Raw genomic sequence first — 16154 nt, forward strand, 5'->3', positions numbered from 1 at the left:
ACATTCCTATTGTGCATTCACTATTACTGTGCTAAGCTTATCAGTGTCATGTTGTACCATCAGCTGCCCCTGCACTGTGCTATGAAACCCAAAAGTTGTTCATATATACCTGCAAAACATCTTTTGAGTTTCTCATGGCAGTAAGTAAAACTACTAAAGAAAATAAAAAGATCTGGAAGAAGATGGTTTGAGAACATGGACCACTTCCTCTCTGTGCTATTCTGAACAGGTACATGGACATTTTTCTTAACTATCTTCAGCCCTGCTGACACCACCTACTACAATTCAGAGGTGTGCAGGGGTCTGAGATGCCAGCACCTCACCTCGACACGACTGTGTGAGTCTGCAGCTTTTCCTGGTGGAGTACTTAGATTACATTAAGGAATTTTTGAGATCACTGTTTCAGTATCTACAAGAATCCTGTTCCCTTACCATTCCCTCACTTTTTCAGGTGAGTCCACAGTTTGCTGATGCTTATTCTTAGAGACTTTTGAGGGAATAAAATACCTTAAACCTCAAGACACTGACTTCATGCCAGCTCATAGGGATTTTACTCCAGCTTGACCTGAAATCTCCATAGCATTGCTTATTGGCCTGTCCCCTAGAGAAGAACAGCTGGTGCTGCATGGCCACATTTCTAGCTGCTAGGGACCTTATGAACATAACCAACTTGTACCAGCTGATAGTCTTGCATGCTGCGTCTTGCCTGTCTACACAGGTATAGCATGCAGGTCGCTGACACTGAAGTCAACATACCTGTATGTTTGGGCCCCACACCTATAAAAAGTAGTGTCAAGCTTTCTCCTTCACTTTTTTCCCTTTCTTTCTGCACTGTTCTTTTAATTTCTTTCCCTCCACTTCTCTCTTTATACTCTTCTTTGTGTCCTTTCTTATTCTCCATTTGCATTCACATTTGTGTTACACTAGTTATGGGACTTGATTGCACTGCACAGCATGCAAACATTAGGTAAAAGGACACAGTGTTCAGAGAAGAACATAAGGTGACCAAAGCATTAGAGTGTTAATACTGAGCAGACTTTTTATTCCTCCATTTATCCTCCTGCACCTGTCTCCACTCTGATATCACAGTTCACTTTCTGCTGTGTGTTTGAGGACTAAGCTCCCCTTTTCACTACATGATCTGTTCATTCCCTGGGCTTTTTTTGTTTTGTTTTTATACTCAGTCAGACAAAAATCTAATGATCCATATACAAAAATCAGCTTCCTGCTCTGGACTGTAAGTGCCAGCTCTTTCCTGAGAATTTGGCATTATCAAAATTACTGTTGATTATATACAAAAGCATTCTCTTGGTTGATGTGGTGTTTGGATAATGCTTTAATGATGTTGGCATAAACAATTAGTTAATATATTATTAGAAGAACTTAGCAGGTGTTCATGTGTGCTGGTGGGATTTTTCCAGCTATCTGCTTTATAGAAAAAAAGCATCATGCTTTATTGTTAAAGGTGTTTTGGAGTTAGGTCTCCCTTCTTCCTCACTCCCACTCTCTGGTTTTCTCACTTTCCCTGTTTCTCTTTCCTTCTTTCTTTCTCTTTTGCAAGCATTACCCCCCCCCTTTTTTTTTCTTTCCCTCAGACTGAAAATGATGTTTGCTGCATATGGGGTATTGATTGTGTATTATCAGTCAGGCTCACACGTCGACAATTACATGTAGTGCCAAGGTAGCCGTGACAATGAGGACCGGTTGCCATGGCAGTGAAAGAGGCCTATTGCTGCTACCAGGCGCCTGCTCTATAGCGATAATCGTGCTGCTCATTTCATTTTAATTGAAATTTGAAATCATATTCTCTGGGAAGAAGCAAATGGACCTTTTTCTCCATTTATTTTTTTTTTTACCCACCACCAAAAAAAAAAATTACAAATATGAAAGATTTGCACATTTCTTACAGCAAAATATTAACTTTCTGACAGTCAGTCAACACTGAAAGACTGGAGTCAATGCAGAGCTTTATAAAGGTAGTTTTTCAGTCTTTTTCATTCTGTTCCTAATTAATTCCCAATTTTCATTTTTCACTAGCCTCATGTTCTGTTTGCTCTGCTGTGTTCTTTTTTTTAGTACCAGCTGATCCAGATAGTCAGCTAGTTCTTCTCAAAAGTCACTGTTTGCTGCAAGCTACAAACTCAGATTTGTTTTAGCAGTGAATAAAAGAACTTGTCCATTATTATTTGCATAATTTTTATTGTTTATTGTCTAGTATAAGCAAAGTTTTCCACTGTGTAAATTGATACACCTTCACCAATGACACTGAAGACACAGCAACTCTTGTTTTCAGAGAAGTGGAAAATTAGTGAAGAGGTGTAGGGGCGAGTGCTTTCTTGGGGGGAAAAAAGAATTTGAAAGCTTGACAGTACTGAGAGAAGGGGTATGGAGAAGTATATCCCAATGGTAGGAACTGCAAAGGGGAAAGTTCCTTCACTGACAACGTTATCATTGGGAGAAGGACAGTGGCAATAGCTGACAAAGAGAAAATTAGGCGCCCTTTTCTTGATGCTGCTTAGACGAGGTTAACCTTCTCAGAAGCTGAGAACTAAAGTAAGATGCCTGCTTGCTTTCTTCCACTTTTAGTTGTGCACAGCGTGCCTGGCTTTCCCACAGTCTTTCAGGGTGGCCAAAACTTGAGTGTATATATTGAATCTACCACTGTTACCAATTTGCTTTCCCATTTGGGACTGTGGATTCAGGGAGTTTCCCACATGTGTGCCAGTCATGCCATCTAGCAATGATAAAAGTTAGACATGTTGCACCTAACAATTGGATTATAATTTTTAATGTTCTTTTGGTTCTGTTTGGGCTCCTGTGGCTTTCCAAGCCAGGAATGGACCCAAGAAATAGAGGAGTTTACAGTTACTAGCTAATGTCTTTCAGGTGTAGAGAAAATGTGTAAAATGCACTTTGTCATTTCCTGTTACACCCTCGGCTGATTCCTTTCCTAATAAGTATCTGATTATTGGATGAACATGAAAAGCAATTTTCAAGTTTGAATCCTAAATTTCAAAAGGTTAAGGCTGGTTAAGGCTTGTCTTTCATCCAAAGCCCCTGAGTTACCCTGCAAAATTTGGGGACTTTAGAATGGAAAGGTATTAACTGCTCACAAGGTCTTCTGCATCACAGCTCTGAATGTGTTAGTGTTGTGAAGGAGCCTATCACTGGCTACTTTCTTTGCAGTAAAGCATTTGGCCTTCCAACTCTTAATCAGTCTTTGCCACTACTGGAACTGAACTTGAAGCTCTGAATCTGCAGCATAACCAGGCATTTTAATGAGAATCTGGCTAGTGTATGGTCAAGCTAAGAGTATCTTATCCCTTCTTTACCTCTGGTATTGCTAACCTCTGGCTTTCCATGAGGGGAGCAGCAAGCACGGGCTGCATTGGTAGCTTCATGATGTGGCTTTAGCACCTGAAATGACATTGGGTGCAATTGACATGTGTTTTCGTTAAACACTGATAAACTAGCTTTTACCCTGCAGATTCCAAATTTTTTTTCTGATTTGTTTTTACTGATTTGTTGTGTTTTGGTTTTGTGGTGGTTTTTTTTGTTTGTTTGTTTAGTTTTGGGTTTGTTTTTTTGTTTGTTTGGTGGTTTGGGGTTTTTGGGGGGGGAGTGTGTGGTTTTTTTTCTTATAAATGCTACTTTCCTTTCTTGAATGATACACTTTTTAAGTAGCTCACAGGTTTTAATTTCTGCTCTGGGGCCACATCAAAACACACTGCCACCAAATGATACAATGTACTGATCCAGGTTAAACTTACATTGCTGGTACAAAGCTATTAAAAAAATGTTAGTGGGTTAACTTTGCAGTGAATGGCAATATTTATGCTAGATCAGATACTATCTGTTTGTTCTTTTTGAACTTTATGCTGGAATGAACATCATCTGTCCTCCCTTAGCCAGCTGAAAGTCAGTATAACCATGAAAACCAACATAAGCTCTGAATTGCGTGCACTGGTCATTCAAAAGAAATGCAGCTATCTGCTTGTCACGGACCTAATCACAGTTGGTACTGCTGGGTGATCCCCAGAGTGCACCAATTGGTAGCAGTGTTTTTCAAAGGAAAGCCTTTACCATGCAGCTAGTGGGGACCTGTAGGCACTGTGCTCGCTGGGAGGGTGGGTGCTGACCCAGGGGAAGTACACCCTCGCTGGCGTTCCTCTCACTGTGGCAGCCTGACTTTTCTACAGAGGTCTCCTCTCCAAATGCTTCCTGAACCTCAGTCTGATTAGCGTGTGAGGTCCGATGCACTTTTAGCTTGAAGTGTTATGCTTCAAGCCTGTCTGCTGCAGCCTGCTTTGGAAACATCTGTCTGAAAGTAGATCTAAGGCCCTAGAGGGGTTTTGAAGCCATTACTGGTGGCAGGGCTGAGATTAAAGTAATAAAAAAAACCCAACTGAAGCAAGTGGTTAGAGAGACAGATAAAGTGTGAGGTAATATTAAAGCTGGAAGATGAGCAGGGACAGTGAGGGAAGTGAAGATCCATTTGTGCCAGGAGTTTTAACAACCTGTGCTCTACATTGCGTATCCAGACGCTTTGCTGCCCAGTGTCTCCCCCCTCTTCCCTGAATCCTCACAGACCAGCAGAGTTCTTAATTAAGTGTCAAAGAATTGATTAGCCAGAGCTCTTGCAAGGCAATTCCATTGATGAAACCATTTTGTCAGGCCGGCTGATATAATTAGACCAAACAAGATGTGAAATCTTCAGTGTTTTGGGCTACAGCCCAGTAATTATTTAATTTGTAATAAAAAGGAGCTGGGGAGGGAGATGGAACAGCAGCAGAAGTAAAAAAAAATTGAGAAAAAAAGTTTACAAAATGTTTTTCTTTCCCTCCCTCCCCACTGTTCTTGCCTCTCGCGGGAGTTTGAGCATTTGCAGAAAGCTGCTTAATGTCTGCGCAGAGGAAGCCTTGGTGAGCTGTCAGCACTTGTCCATTCCTCTTGAGACATAATATCGCCTTCCTTGCAACTCATCAAACTGCCAGGCCTGATTTATACAGAGCTAAACATACTAGTGCTGTTGGGATGATCATCGTTATTGAGATTGTGCTGTTCATTTTCTAAGCTGCTTCTAGGGTGTCTGAAGGAGTTAGGACAGAATCATATTTTTAACAATAATTAGCACTTATCTGGCAGTTTTCTGTGGGTCTTTGTGCTTTATGAAGGAGGGTCAGTACATGCCCATTTTACAGATGGAGAAATTGAACTTCAGAGAAGTGATGTAATGTGATCAGTGCTTCACTGGAGAGGAGAGGCATGGCTGGGAATAAGGTGAGATCTCCTAAGTGCTAGCCCAGGCCCCACACTACCAGACCATGTTTGCCATTCTGTGGACAGCAGCAGGGTTTTCTCTTCCTTCCCCACTCTTTGGTGAGAAAGTGGCTGAGCTACCATTACTAAAGTACAGTAAAGGGCTGCTGCCTCGTATTCCCAGGTTCTCCACACTTGCCCACTATACTGACTCTTTGAAGACCCCTTTTTGCCACAGTACACTTCCTTGCTCAGTGCATTTGATACAGAGTCCTAAAGGCTTTCATACGTTAAAATGAGTGAGGGATGTTATGCAAGTAGGAATATAGGTACTCCAAATTCTTACTTCCAAAGCCTGGAGAGCAGTAGGCTGGAAGCTCTCCCTAGGACTTTTACTACAGAAGGTGACCACACGGCAAATCCACAAGAGAGCTGAGAGCCCAGAATCCTGCCATCTCTGTCTCCTATTTGATCCAATTTGTGTTAGCTGCTTTTTTGAGCTACTCTAGCTGGATTTTAAGAACGCTCTTCTTTGTGAGTTTTTTTTAATGTGTTTGTTTAGGTTTTTTCTTTCATTGCAAGAACAGGAGATAAAAAAACTCCACTTTAATAATAGAAGGAAAATATTCCCATGTGCTACAGGTTGGCAAGAGAAAACCAGGGAAAGGAAGAGAATATAAAAGAAAATCTGGTTATCAAGTGAAAAATCACATTCCAAAGATGTTGCACGCCTTGCAGTGCAAGCTTTTCTCCCTGAGCTGTAATTACTGGATGATAGCTCTAGCCCTACTCCATCCCCCGCACACCTTCCTCATGCTATTACAGAACAAACATGCGCTGCCTTCCTCCTCTTCCTCTATAACACCCCTTTCTCGTATTCTTTTCCTGAGGGAGAGGTAGATGTGCACACGTCTGTGTAGTGGAAAGAAATTAGGCTGACAGAATCAGAGACAGAAGTATCAGCTGAGTTACAGATGATAATAAGTTAGAACAAATCCCCATGTGCATTTCTGTGAGTGATGTACCATTCTCCTAGAGGCAAGGGTCTGCCACATTCCTGTCCCTCCCCATTTTCCACAGGGCAGGGAATATTATGTTGTCTGAATAGTGCATGAAGCAAAGGTGCAAGGAGAAAGATGTATTTATATGGAAGGCAGCCACAGTAAGGCTTGAACAAAATTATTGAGCTAAGGTAAGGTCATGGGTAGGCCAAGCTTCAGGGAAGAGCAATGCGTTGTCATCTGCCCTTCTGAGTTGTTTCATAGAGCAAGGTCTGTGCTGCTTTTTAAGGCAGAGGGCAGAGCCCCTGTGAAAATGCAGAGCTGGTCTCTATCGTAGTGAAATCTAAAATCCAGTAGTAACCAGGTGCTAAGGAATTTCCGTGAAGACCCCAGTTATGGAAACACCTGATAAGCTGCAAGGATGCAGTCATAAGAGCAAAACTCTAAAAAGTGTGAGAATGCTTTTTGTCATCCTTTAGAGGAGAGTGCTTTTCACTGAGCTGTGGCCACAAGCATAAGAATCCGGAGATACATTTCTGTGTATTATGTATGGGTTGTGGCTATGCAATTTATCGGCATAAACGACCACCCTGTCAAGGCTGAATTAGTTTCTGGAAATTGTTGAGCAGAGATTATATGTCTTTGCGTGTGTGCATATACACAAATAATACAGCATTAGGACACGAGAGGGGTGGATTTTGCACAAGCCCCAAAGAAGACAAGTCTGAGCCTTTTTAGCACAAGTCCCAAAGATGAAAAATAGGAGCTGCCTTGCTCCTCATGTTTATAGCACACCAAACAACTCCTTAAACATGAGGAATAACATAAAAGTTACTCTCTTCCTTGCTCTGTTCCTCACTCTCTGCTGTCTGCAAGAGCACCATACATTTCCTAACTGTCACTACTACTTACCTGCTGGAAGGGTGAAATTTTGTCTGTTAATTAAAGAGCTAAAGCCAGTGATGAGCGTGACTGTCATCTGCAGCCACTGCCCCAATGTTCATACTCTGCTTCTTCTCTAGTTTCATAGCCCATGCACATTTCGTACAGTGTCAAGAGATGTTTGTTTCTTTCTGTTTAGGCAAGTGAAGTGTATAGATCAAATGTTGGAAGCCATTAAAAGTATGTTAAATCAGAGACACCACTGATGTAAGAGCATTAATGAGGGACAGCCCATGGTGTTTGGCAGTATTGATTCTAGTGTTAGGTGGCTGTTAAAAACATTAGGCATCTGATCCATACTTTTTACCAGCCTAAGCAGAGTGTGGATAAACATCTGAGCACACACTAAATGGCAAGACTTTGATGTTGCTTTTGTGGGTATTGAACCTAGGGGATGCATTTCTCTTTCAGCCTGTGTTCCCTGGAGTTTGACACCCAGTGCAAAGAGCACTGAGAGTTTACGCCTGCTTGGCATGGAAGAGCTATACGGCAGCACAGTATGGAGAGATCATCCTGTTTAAGCACCAGGACTAAGAATAAGAATAAGATCCTCAACATTTTTCAGAACTACTTTACCTTCTTCTGTCAGTTAAACACTATCATCTAGGTAATCATACTGGATTTCCAATGTGGAAAGTCTTTCTTGTACCTTTTCTAGTATTTCTGGCTCATATTCAGGCAATTGAAACAACATGGGTTTTTGGTTTCTTAGGCATTTTTTGCTTCCCACTTTCAACAGTGACTGTCTTGTCAGCTGCATATATGGAAGAATAATAGGGAAGAACCTGCCGTGTTTTCCAACATCTAAAACACTTAGTTTGAGCACTGAGGCAAGAGGTAGGAAGGTCGTCCCTTGTCTGATGAGCTGTGCGTTTGTATATAGCTTCCTCTACCAGCTCGAATAAGAGTCTCTCAGCTGTGTCATAACTTCTCTCCATTGATGTAGATTCTCTATTAGTTTAAGCACAAAGATAAAGACGTCATACAGTGTTTTGAATTTGCACATAATAAAATATATGGTTTCTGCCTCAGCAATCTTGTGATCTAAATCTCATTTATGCCGTTGCTGTGGAGCTGTGAGATGGCCATAGGGTGCAGGAGAGTGCCAACCTGGTGGTGGCACATCTGTTGTGTTATTCTGCCTCAGACCCTTTGCCCAGGCTTGGTTTAGAGCACTCAGTCAGAAGCTGTCGCTGTGTAGCCTAGACAGTGGTGGGATTCCTGTGGGTGTAATACGTTCAAGCTGAGATTTCGCATGTCACTCATGATGACTGACGGCTTCAGGTGATTAAGAGAAAGTGTTGTCAGGCTTCACTGGCAGGCCAGGAAGAAGGATAGTGGCTATAACTTGGAGGCTTTTCTGGAAAGGACAAAGTATGGGCGGGTATGTGCAGGGAGGAGTGAAGGGGAAAGCCACTCAGGCATTTGGAGGTACATTTCTTTTTCTTTGCTTGAGAGCAGATTTGGGTGCTTTCAGGGTGGATTTGATGGGGGGGCAGATCTCTGGAGCTGTACTGAGGCACCAGCTGCAGGGAGGGATGCTGAGAGCCAGTGAACCTGAAAAATGGATGCAAAGTAGAACAGTCTTTCAAACTGGCTTTCATTACGAGGGATCAATGAATAAAGTGTGTCAGGGAAAAGACAGGCCCCTAGTAGTAGTACGTATTTTTCTGTACCTTGAGCTGCAATTTAGAACCAGGTAAAACTAAAACCATTTAAAAAAAAGGCACAAAACTTTACAGTTTTCCTTCTCTGGATTTTGCACCTGCTCAGATTTTGCTTTGTGAGGAAACGATAAAACAGGTATTGTAGGTTTGCATGAAAATGGTGCTGAGGGCAGTGATTTACAAAGCTTCTGAGGGAAGTTTACCTTTACTTAGAAAGTGACTCATTTTTACTGAGAAAACATGCATGCTTTGAGGGTGACAGTGTTTATGTTTCAAAGAGATGGAACCATTTTTAACAAGACAATCAGGGCAGGGGGGAGCAGGGAGATGAAAATGATGCCATTTTTAGGAGTTTAGGTTTTGCACATTTGCTGTAATTTCTGTAGACGAGTAAGGTGACCTTGAGCAGTGACTGGCCTTTCTGTGCCGCATAGCCGAGCATGATGCAGGGTGCATTGGCCCAGCTCCACATGACTGGTGTCTCTGTAATGTGTAGAGCAGATCTGTGCAGAAATATGTGCTGTTTTCTTAGCAGTGTTGTGGTATCCATATACAGCTGTTGGTCTCTGCCTCTCAGCAGGGACACCGTGCTTGCCAGATGTGCTGCTTCTGACTCTGATGCATCTTGGATACAGCTGGTTCATGGCTTGCTGAAAGATACTCTTCCATCCATTCTTTTCTCTTCTGGCCGTATTGTAGGGATCAGTTGCATCCTTCATGTTTTGGGAGGATGCATACATTGAAGATTGTAGAATATTCTGCTAACAGGCAGGTGGGAAGTCTTGGTTCCAAAAGGTTGTGGTCAGGATCCACAAAAGCACTTTGGTGTTTCAAGTGCGGCCTTAGTGATACTGAAAACTCTGCATAGGCAGCATAGCCGTCTGGGATACTGTATGTATCTGCTTTTTCTGGTGAAATGTTACTAAGCGGTCTCCTACTCTGCTGTGTACACCCAGAAGCGCTGCTGACTTAGCTGCACTGAATGCCTGCATAGTTTTCTGTTGTCTAAGCTTTTTGGGTGTCCTTATGCCTAATTCCTCAGGTGGAGATGATGGGGTGGAAAGAGAATGGGAGAGGTCACATTGGTGGGCATAATTTTTAGACTCCCTACACCTATTGAGACCTTTGAATTTCTGTCTTTAAGCTCAGAACAGGGACTGTGCAAATGCAGTGTTCACAGTCCAGGTCCTCTGTCTCAGAGTCCTTTGTTCTGGGCACTGCAAAGACTCATACTTAGGAGCCCTTCATCAGCCTGGGCCTCTAGACATTTGGACTGTGTATGTACTGGGAAAGTGACCTGTCATTTAATAGTGATTGTCATCAGTTGGTCTAATCCCCACTCAACCACTACTGAAAGCAATTTTACTACTAATGAACATGGGACAAGTGGTTTCCAGTAGCTGCCACTGTGATTGAAACCTAGTGGAATATGATCTCAAGCCTATTTGCTCAAATAATAATGGAAACAATTTTTAACACTTTGTGACTGCAGAATTAGAACTGCAGAATACAGAAAGTAAGATGCATTTGAAGTATTTTTCATTCTTATTAAAGTCAGCAGAACTTTGAGAAGAGAGATACATCTTCTTTCATGGCTTACACATTTTTATAGAATTGTTTAAAAAGTCCAAAAGTGCATTCTTTATTTCAGATGATGTATGAGCTGGAAAGGTATAAACTTCAGATCACAGGGTAAGTTTACAAGGCTGGCAATAAGGGAAGATAAACCCAGCATTTTTTCTTGAATGCTAAGTGTACATGATATGAGACCCATAATGGCATTTTAACTGAGCTGTGCTTTCCTAGCATAATTGCACTCTAAATTATTTTAAATAACATGTAAGAAGAGATCAGTTATTGGCAACTTTAGCAGTACAGGTAGGTTTTTCAAACAGTCTGTCAACTTTTAGTGTAGAGATCAGCTAGAGAAAAAGCATCACAATTGCATGTGATTTACACTTTGAAAGTATTTAAATCCTCTTTGCAGCCATTTCAGTTTTACACAACAGAATTGTTCTCACAGTCTGTTTGTGCAACATGCGTACTGTCAACTCCATATGCAACACATTGCTTACTATAAGGCCAAAGCTACCGCCAGTCCATGAGACTTGCCTGTCAGAAAGGTCTGAGGCTCAGAGCAGCAGTGCAGAGGAAAGAGGGGCGGGATGGCTCTGCAGGTCTGTGTTTTCAGCCTGCAAGCCTTCAGGATCCAGGCTCTAATGCTTGCCTCATTGAGCTGATAGTTCTCAGGGAAGTTGTGTTTGCGCTGTGCGTATATAGCAATAAAATTCACCCTCCTCTGGCTTTCACTGTCACTGCCAAGTCTGGTAATTAATCAAGACTGTACTGCGGTCGACTCTTTCTTATTTTCCTTTCCCCTTTCTGAAGTGAGTAATGAAGAATGATGTCTTCACTTCTTCACCTCCACATCTCCTCGCCTGCTGAACACTTGAACTAGTCCCTTTGACAAGCAGCCTGCACGAGGGAGAAAGTGCCACAGATGACAAATGTGGCTTTGGAGTTTGGCAAGCATGAGGTTGGCTTTGTGACACTTCTCCATTTGCCACTATCAATCTTTCTCTGTCAAAGTCCTTTATGTTGTGTCATTGTTGCTGTTTGTTTCACATTATGCATCAAGTCCTGCCTCTGCACAGGCTGTCTGGAGACTGTACTTGCTCAGCACGCTAGGAGAAAACCTCTTCTAACCAGTGGGGCAAAATGCCCTAATGATGGTTAATAGGGGTCAGTGCTGCAGGTCTGAAGTGGCTATGAAGAAGGAAGACAGCGAAGATGTTCTCTGTGAATTTCAGATTCTTTTCCAGCCCCTGCTTTCACTCTTCTTTCCCTGCACAATAAAGTTAAAAGAATCTTGAAGGTTAAAATCAAGTCACAATCTAAGGTCTGCTGTAGAAACCAAGAGGTGTTTCTTTTTTTTTTTATTTTTCGCACAAAAAGTTTAGATTTTAAAATATGAGAAGTTGTGACTGTAATAGCAACATCTGCTGATCGTTCATAGTTTCTACCCAAGTATCACAGCTCAGATGATTTCAAGTCATCTGAGAGTTAATCCTCAGAATCCCTCTGAGGTGGATACCAACATCATCATCCTCTTATTTGAGAGGAAGGGAAACTGAGATACTGGAATGGGAAGAGACTTTAGGTTTCATGAAAAATCAGTGGCCAGTCTGGAATGGGAAATGAGGTCTGTCGAGACTACAGAGGTATTCTGTAGCAGCAGTTAACTGGAGTATAAGGAAATAAATTGTATAATTGATCCATAGTGCCATCACAATATAAGAATGGGTTTCCATGAAAGAACCAGAGCTTCTATTCTGTTCTTCATGGAGATCCTTGTTTTTAAGTTCACTTGTTAAGGCAGCTGTGGTTTTGGGACATTTTTGAAGAGGAGATCATGATTTGATGGGCAATGAAGTCCTTTACTGACACAGCTTGCTAGACTAAAATGAGTTTAATTGCTTTCTAGTAATTTGAATTATTCACAACTGTTAATTTAATAGAATAATTTTACAAAATCAGAGAGCTGGTCATTTCACAATGGCGCTATGTAATTCAATATGTTAGGAGGCTCCAGAGAAGATGCTGCATAAGTTGAAAAGAGTATGTCTAATTCTCTATACACATAAAAAGTCTAAAGTGGAGATCTGGTACCTGTCTAGTATTTCCCCAGGGCAACCATTGCCCCAACTCTTGTTTTAATGAGGAGTTCACAAGGCAAGAGTTGACATAGTCAAATAGACACAAATGCATTAATTGTGGCCATAACCTTTAACTGTTGCTGTTGAAGAACCAGTCTCTTCTCTTTCCACTTAAACTCTAGTGGAACGGAGGAAAGGTCACAAAACATGGCTATTTCTGCCCTATAATAACAGAAAGGAATGAAAGAAGCCTTAAACCCAACAAAACAAGCAACAAAGGGTATGAAAGCATTGATGTAAATTACTCTTTCTGAATATTTAAATCTCTTCTGGTTACAAGCATAATCTACATATTCAAACTCATTAGAAGGTATTGAGCCCTTTTTTCTCATAAGAATTGATCTTGCTTCAGTTTCCAGTGCTCAGCTAATTTTTCTTGTTATGCTGTTTTCTGTTAGGCTGAAAAAGTCAGTGTTTTCATCCATTGAACATGTTTATACTTTCACACAAAGCATCAAGTTGACTGTGGACATATTTGTATTACATGATGTAGTACGGTGCTCAGTGGTTCCACCTCTGGGCTGGTGGAAACTTAGTCTAGTAAATCCACATATGATGCAAGGATTATGATAATGCTTCTGTTACATTTGGCATGCTCAGAGTTTTAAGAGAGGTTTTTTAAAAGCTGAAGAGACAGGAGCAGTGGTACATCTTCATACAGATAAGTAGTGTTGCACCTTCTTTCTTTGTAAATCTGACTCCTGAACACTAGCTGATCTTTATATACGATTGCCTGTCCTGTATGAATTGTGAATCTCTTGAACTCTGTTTCCCATGTATTTAGAATCTATTTGACAATATGTAAACTAGACATACAACATTCAGAAGTTGGCTTTTTTCCTCTGTTCTAATTCTTCAAGCATATGGCCTCATACAGTAAATACACCCTACCATGTGCCAGAACATACAGTGTATGTGTGTATATATATACACACACACATTGAGGGACAATCTGTCGTTTTTCTCCTTTCACTAAAAGCATTCTTTGCTTTTCACAAGTCAAACAGTTGCATGTGGATTTATATGTACAGCTTGACTAATTTGTGACTAAGTAGGGATGAGATAATTATTTAAAATCAAGGAGTGAGAAGTGTTGCTTACAGCGAACCATAGCAAAAGAAGGTACAACAAGGGAAAAGAGAAATCTTAAGAGAGGAAGCTTCAGCTGAATATGGCAGAGGGAAGATCTCGTGGCAGTAAGATCCACCATGTGTGAGTGGTAGTATTTTTACTGGTTGCTTATTCAGACTTGGACAAAACTGCTGGATAATTCTTGTTCATTGGTAAGCAGTGCAATTACTCCCATGTGTTGCAGGGATTCCCTGCTAGCCTAGGCCAAGGTACAGAATAACGTGCTTGTTGATTGTGAGATGAGGTTATAAAGGACATGTTTAGCTGTTACGGAAGCAAAATTGCATTGTGACTTTGTTCCTGTTGTCACCAATAAAGACAAGTGACCTGGCTGGCTGGCATCAACAGTGATCAGCAAGTGGCTTTGACCAGGCCTGCTGTGAGGTGACAGCAATTGGGTGGTAGCATTGGACCACATCTTTTGGTAGCTCTTGACAGTAGTTGGGAGACAGCTTCTGAACTTATTCACTGAGGTGTTGACAGTGCTTGGGAGGTGGTTGCTGACAATATTTGCCATGGGCTTTGACATCAGTTAGGACCCAGCAATTGTTTCAAGGACCATTTTCTGATTAATTATAACACATGAGTGGTTGTGGACTCAGGTTGATAATACCAGACTAGAAACCAAAAATGGTCTGTCTTTCCTCTGGTTCCATAAGTTTATGAGCAAGGCTGTGCAACAATTATCTGGATGGGGAATGCACTGAAGTGAGGATCAGCAATCTTGCTTCCTTCATCAGAAGTTCAAATGAGGGAGGAGAAGGGATGGTTGCAGACAGACAGATGTACTCATCTCTCTCATTCTGTGTGTGTCACAATGAGAACAATACACTTTTTCTGAGTCGTAGAATTGTACAGAATCCCACATTTTCCAGTCTCTGCTAAGCTGGGATGTATGAATAAGGCAGCATGGAGTTTCTGTGCGAGCTGACACGTCATTACAGAAAGTGGTTTCACCTTCTGAACAAGTTCTTCTGAGACTTAGGAATATTTAATCTTTGTTTTGTCATCATTTTCCCATTAATTCTTTCTGTTTGGTGATTTGCAAAGTGTAGGGAAGGAGGTAAGATTATTTATCTGCTGTGGGTCATGAATTTCTGTGGCCTGTGGAATCAGTAAGCTGGAGAACACTAGTGTGCCCCTAGCTCTGTAGTTTTCTCCATATTTTCAACAAAAGAATCTGGAGAGGTACTTTTTACTGCAGCCTTGTTTTTATACTCTCCGTGACTGTGTTCCAGCTTGACAGTCTCATGCGTGAATGTGAGTCATTGTGCTCTAGAAGATGCTACACATTGTTCTCAGTCTAATTTTATCTTTGGTCCTTATATAATATGGTGACTGGTACCTCCTAGGTGGACAAATGCCAACAGTGTTTGCTCCAAAACTCTTCACACTCAAGTGTGAACTTTATTATTGAGAAATGAATCCCTCTGAGGCATGCATCAAGCTGGGCAACTTAGGGTTTTAAAGATCACTATGCTATGGCCAGTGAAGCTCTCTATGCTTTTGTTCATTTTTGACAACTCTTTCGTTATTCATATTGCAGCTGCCTTATGCTAGTCACTGGGTAAAACATGTTGCAAAGATGTGGTCCCTTTCCCAAAGAGATGCTATTCTAAAAATAAGTTGAGAGATGACAGGCAGAAATGATCAAGGGACAGGGACGGTACAGATTAAGGTGACAGTTCCAACCAAGGTGATCCGCTGTGGCCACAGCACACTAACCTTGCTGAAACTGAGACAATAATGAACACTCATTCTGTGGTAAATTGCTACTTTAGCAAGTATCTAAAAAAAAAAATCCTTACATTAAAGAGAGAAATGTAAGACAAGAGGAAAGTAGCCTTTTGCTTCAAATGCTTGGAAACTCTAATGATGAAGGCAGTATCTATGTTGAACAGAAGAGGATTGATGTGTTTGATATCAACAGCTCTCAGCGTGCAGTCAGTGTACCCAGAGCAGTGCAGCGTGTTTGCTAAGCCCATACTTGTCCACTACAACTGCTGGTATATATTTATGAGAGGATACAGAAGTGTAATATGCTTTTCTAGATGAAGCCCCATCTATTCATGAGAAGCTGCTGATACTGAAATTTTCTTTGCCATTCTTCAGTATTTATTATCTCAATACAAAACATTGAGCACAAATTCTGTGATAATGCTACATCTTCAGTTGATTCTCATGTCACAGTAGAAGTTAGTAGTATTCCTTTTATTTCTAATATAATTATATATTGTTATATACTACATTATTATATGCTATTATATGTTATTACACAATAACATATTAAGATACATTTTCATATAATGTAAATGTTGGAAGATGCTTAGGAAGAGCCATTTGGTAGTCACTGAAGATGTCACGGAGGAATTGGCTTCCTTCTGCAGCAGACACCAGGACTGCATTGTCAGGCTATAGATTTTTCTTGGTTGCAATTG

At 41.2% G+C, this 16154-nt stretch overlaps 1 protein-coding gene across 2 annotated transcripts in view; it reads left to right on the plus strand.

The window, feature by feature from the left end:
• Window positions 1–16154, plus strand: part of NRXN3 (neurexin 3) — a 984457-nt gene that overhangs the window by 542814 nt on the left and 425489 nt on the right. The window lies entirely within an intron of this gene.

This window comes from Haliaeetus leucocephalus, unplaced genomic scaffold (assembly GCF_000737465.1).
Source record: "Haliaeetus leucocephalus isolate CR32 unplaced genomic scaffold, Haliaeetus_leucocephalus-4.0 Scaffold932, whole genome shotgun sequence".
NCBI lineage: Eukaryota > Metazoa > Chordata > Aves > Accipitriformes > Accipitridae > Haliaeetus > Haliaeetus leucocephalus.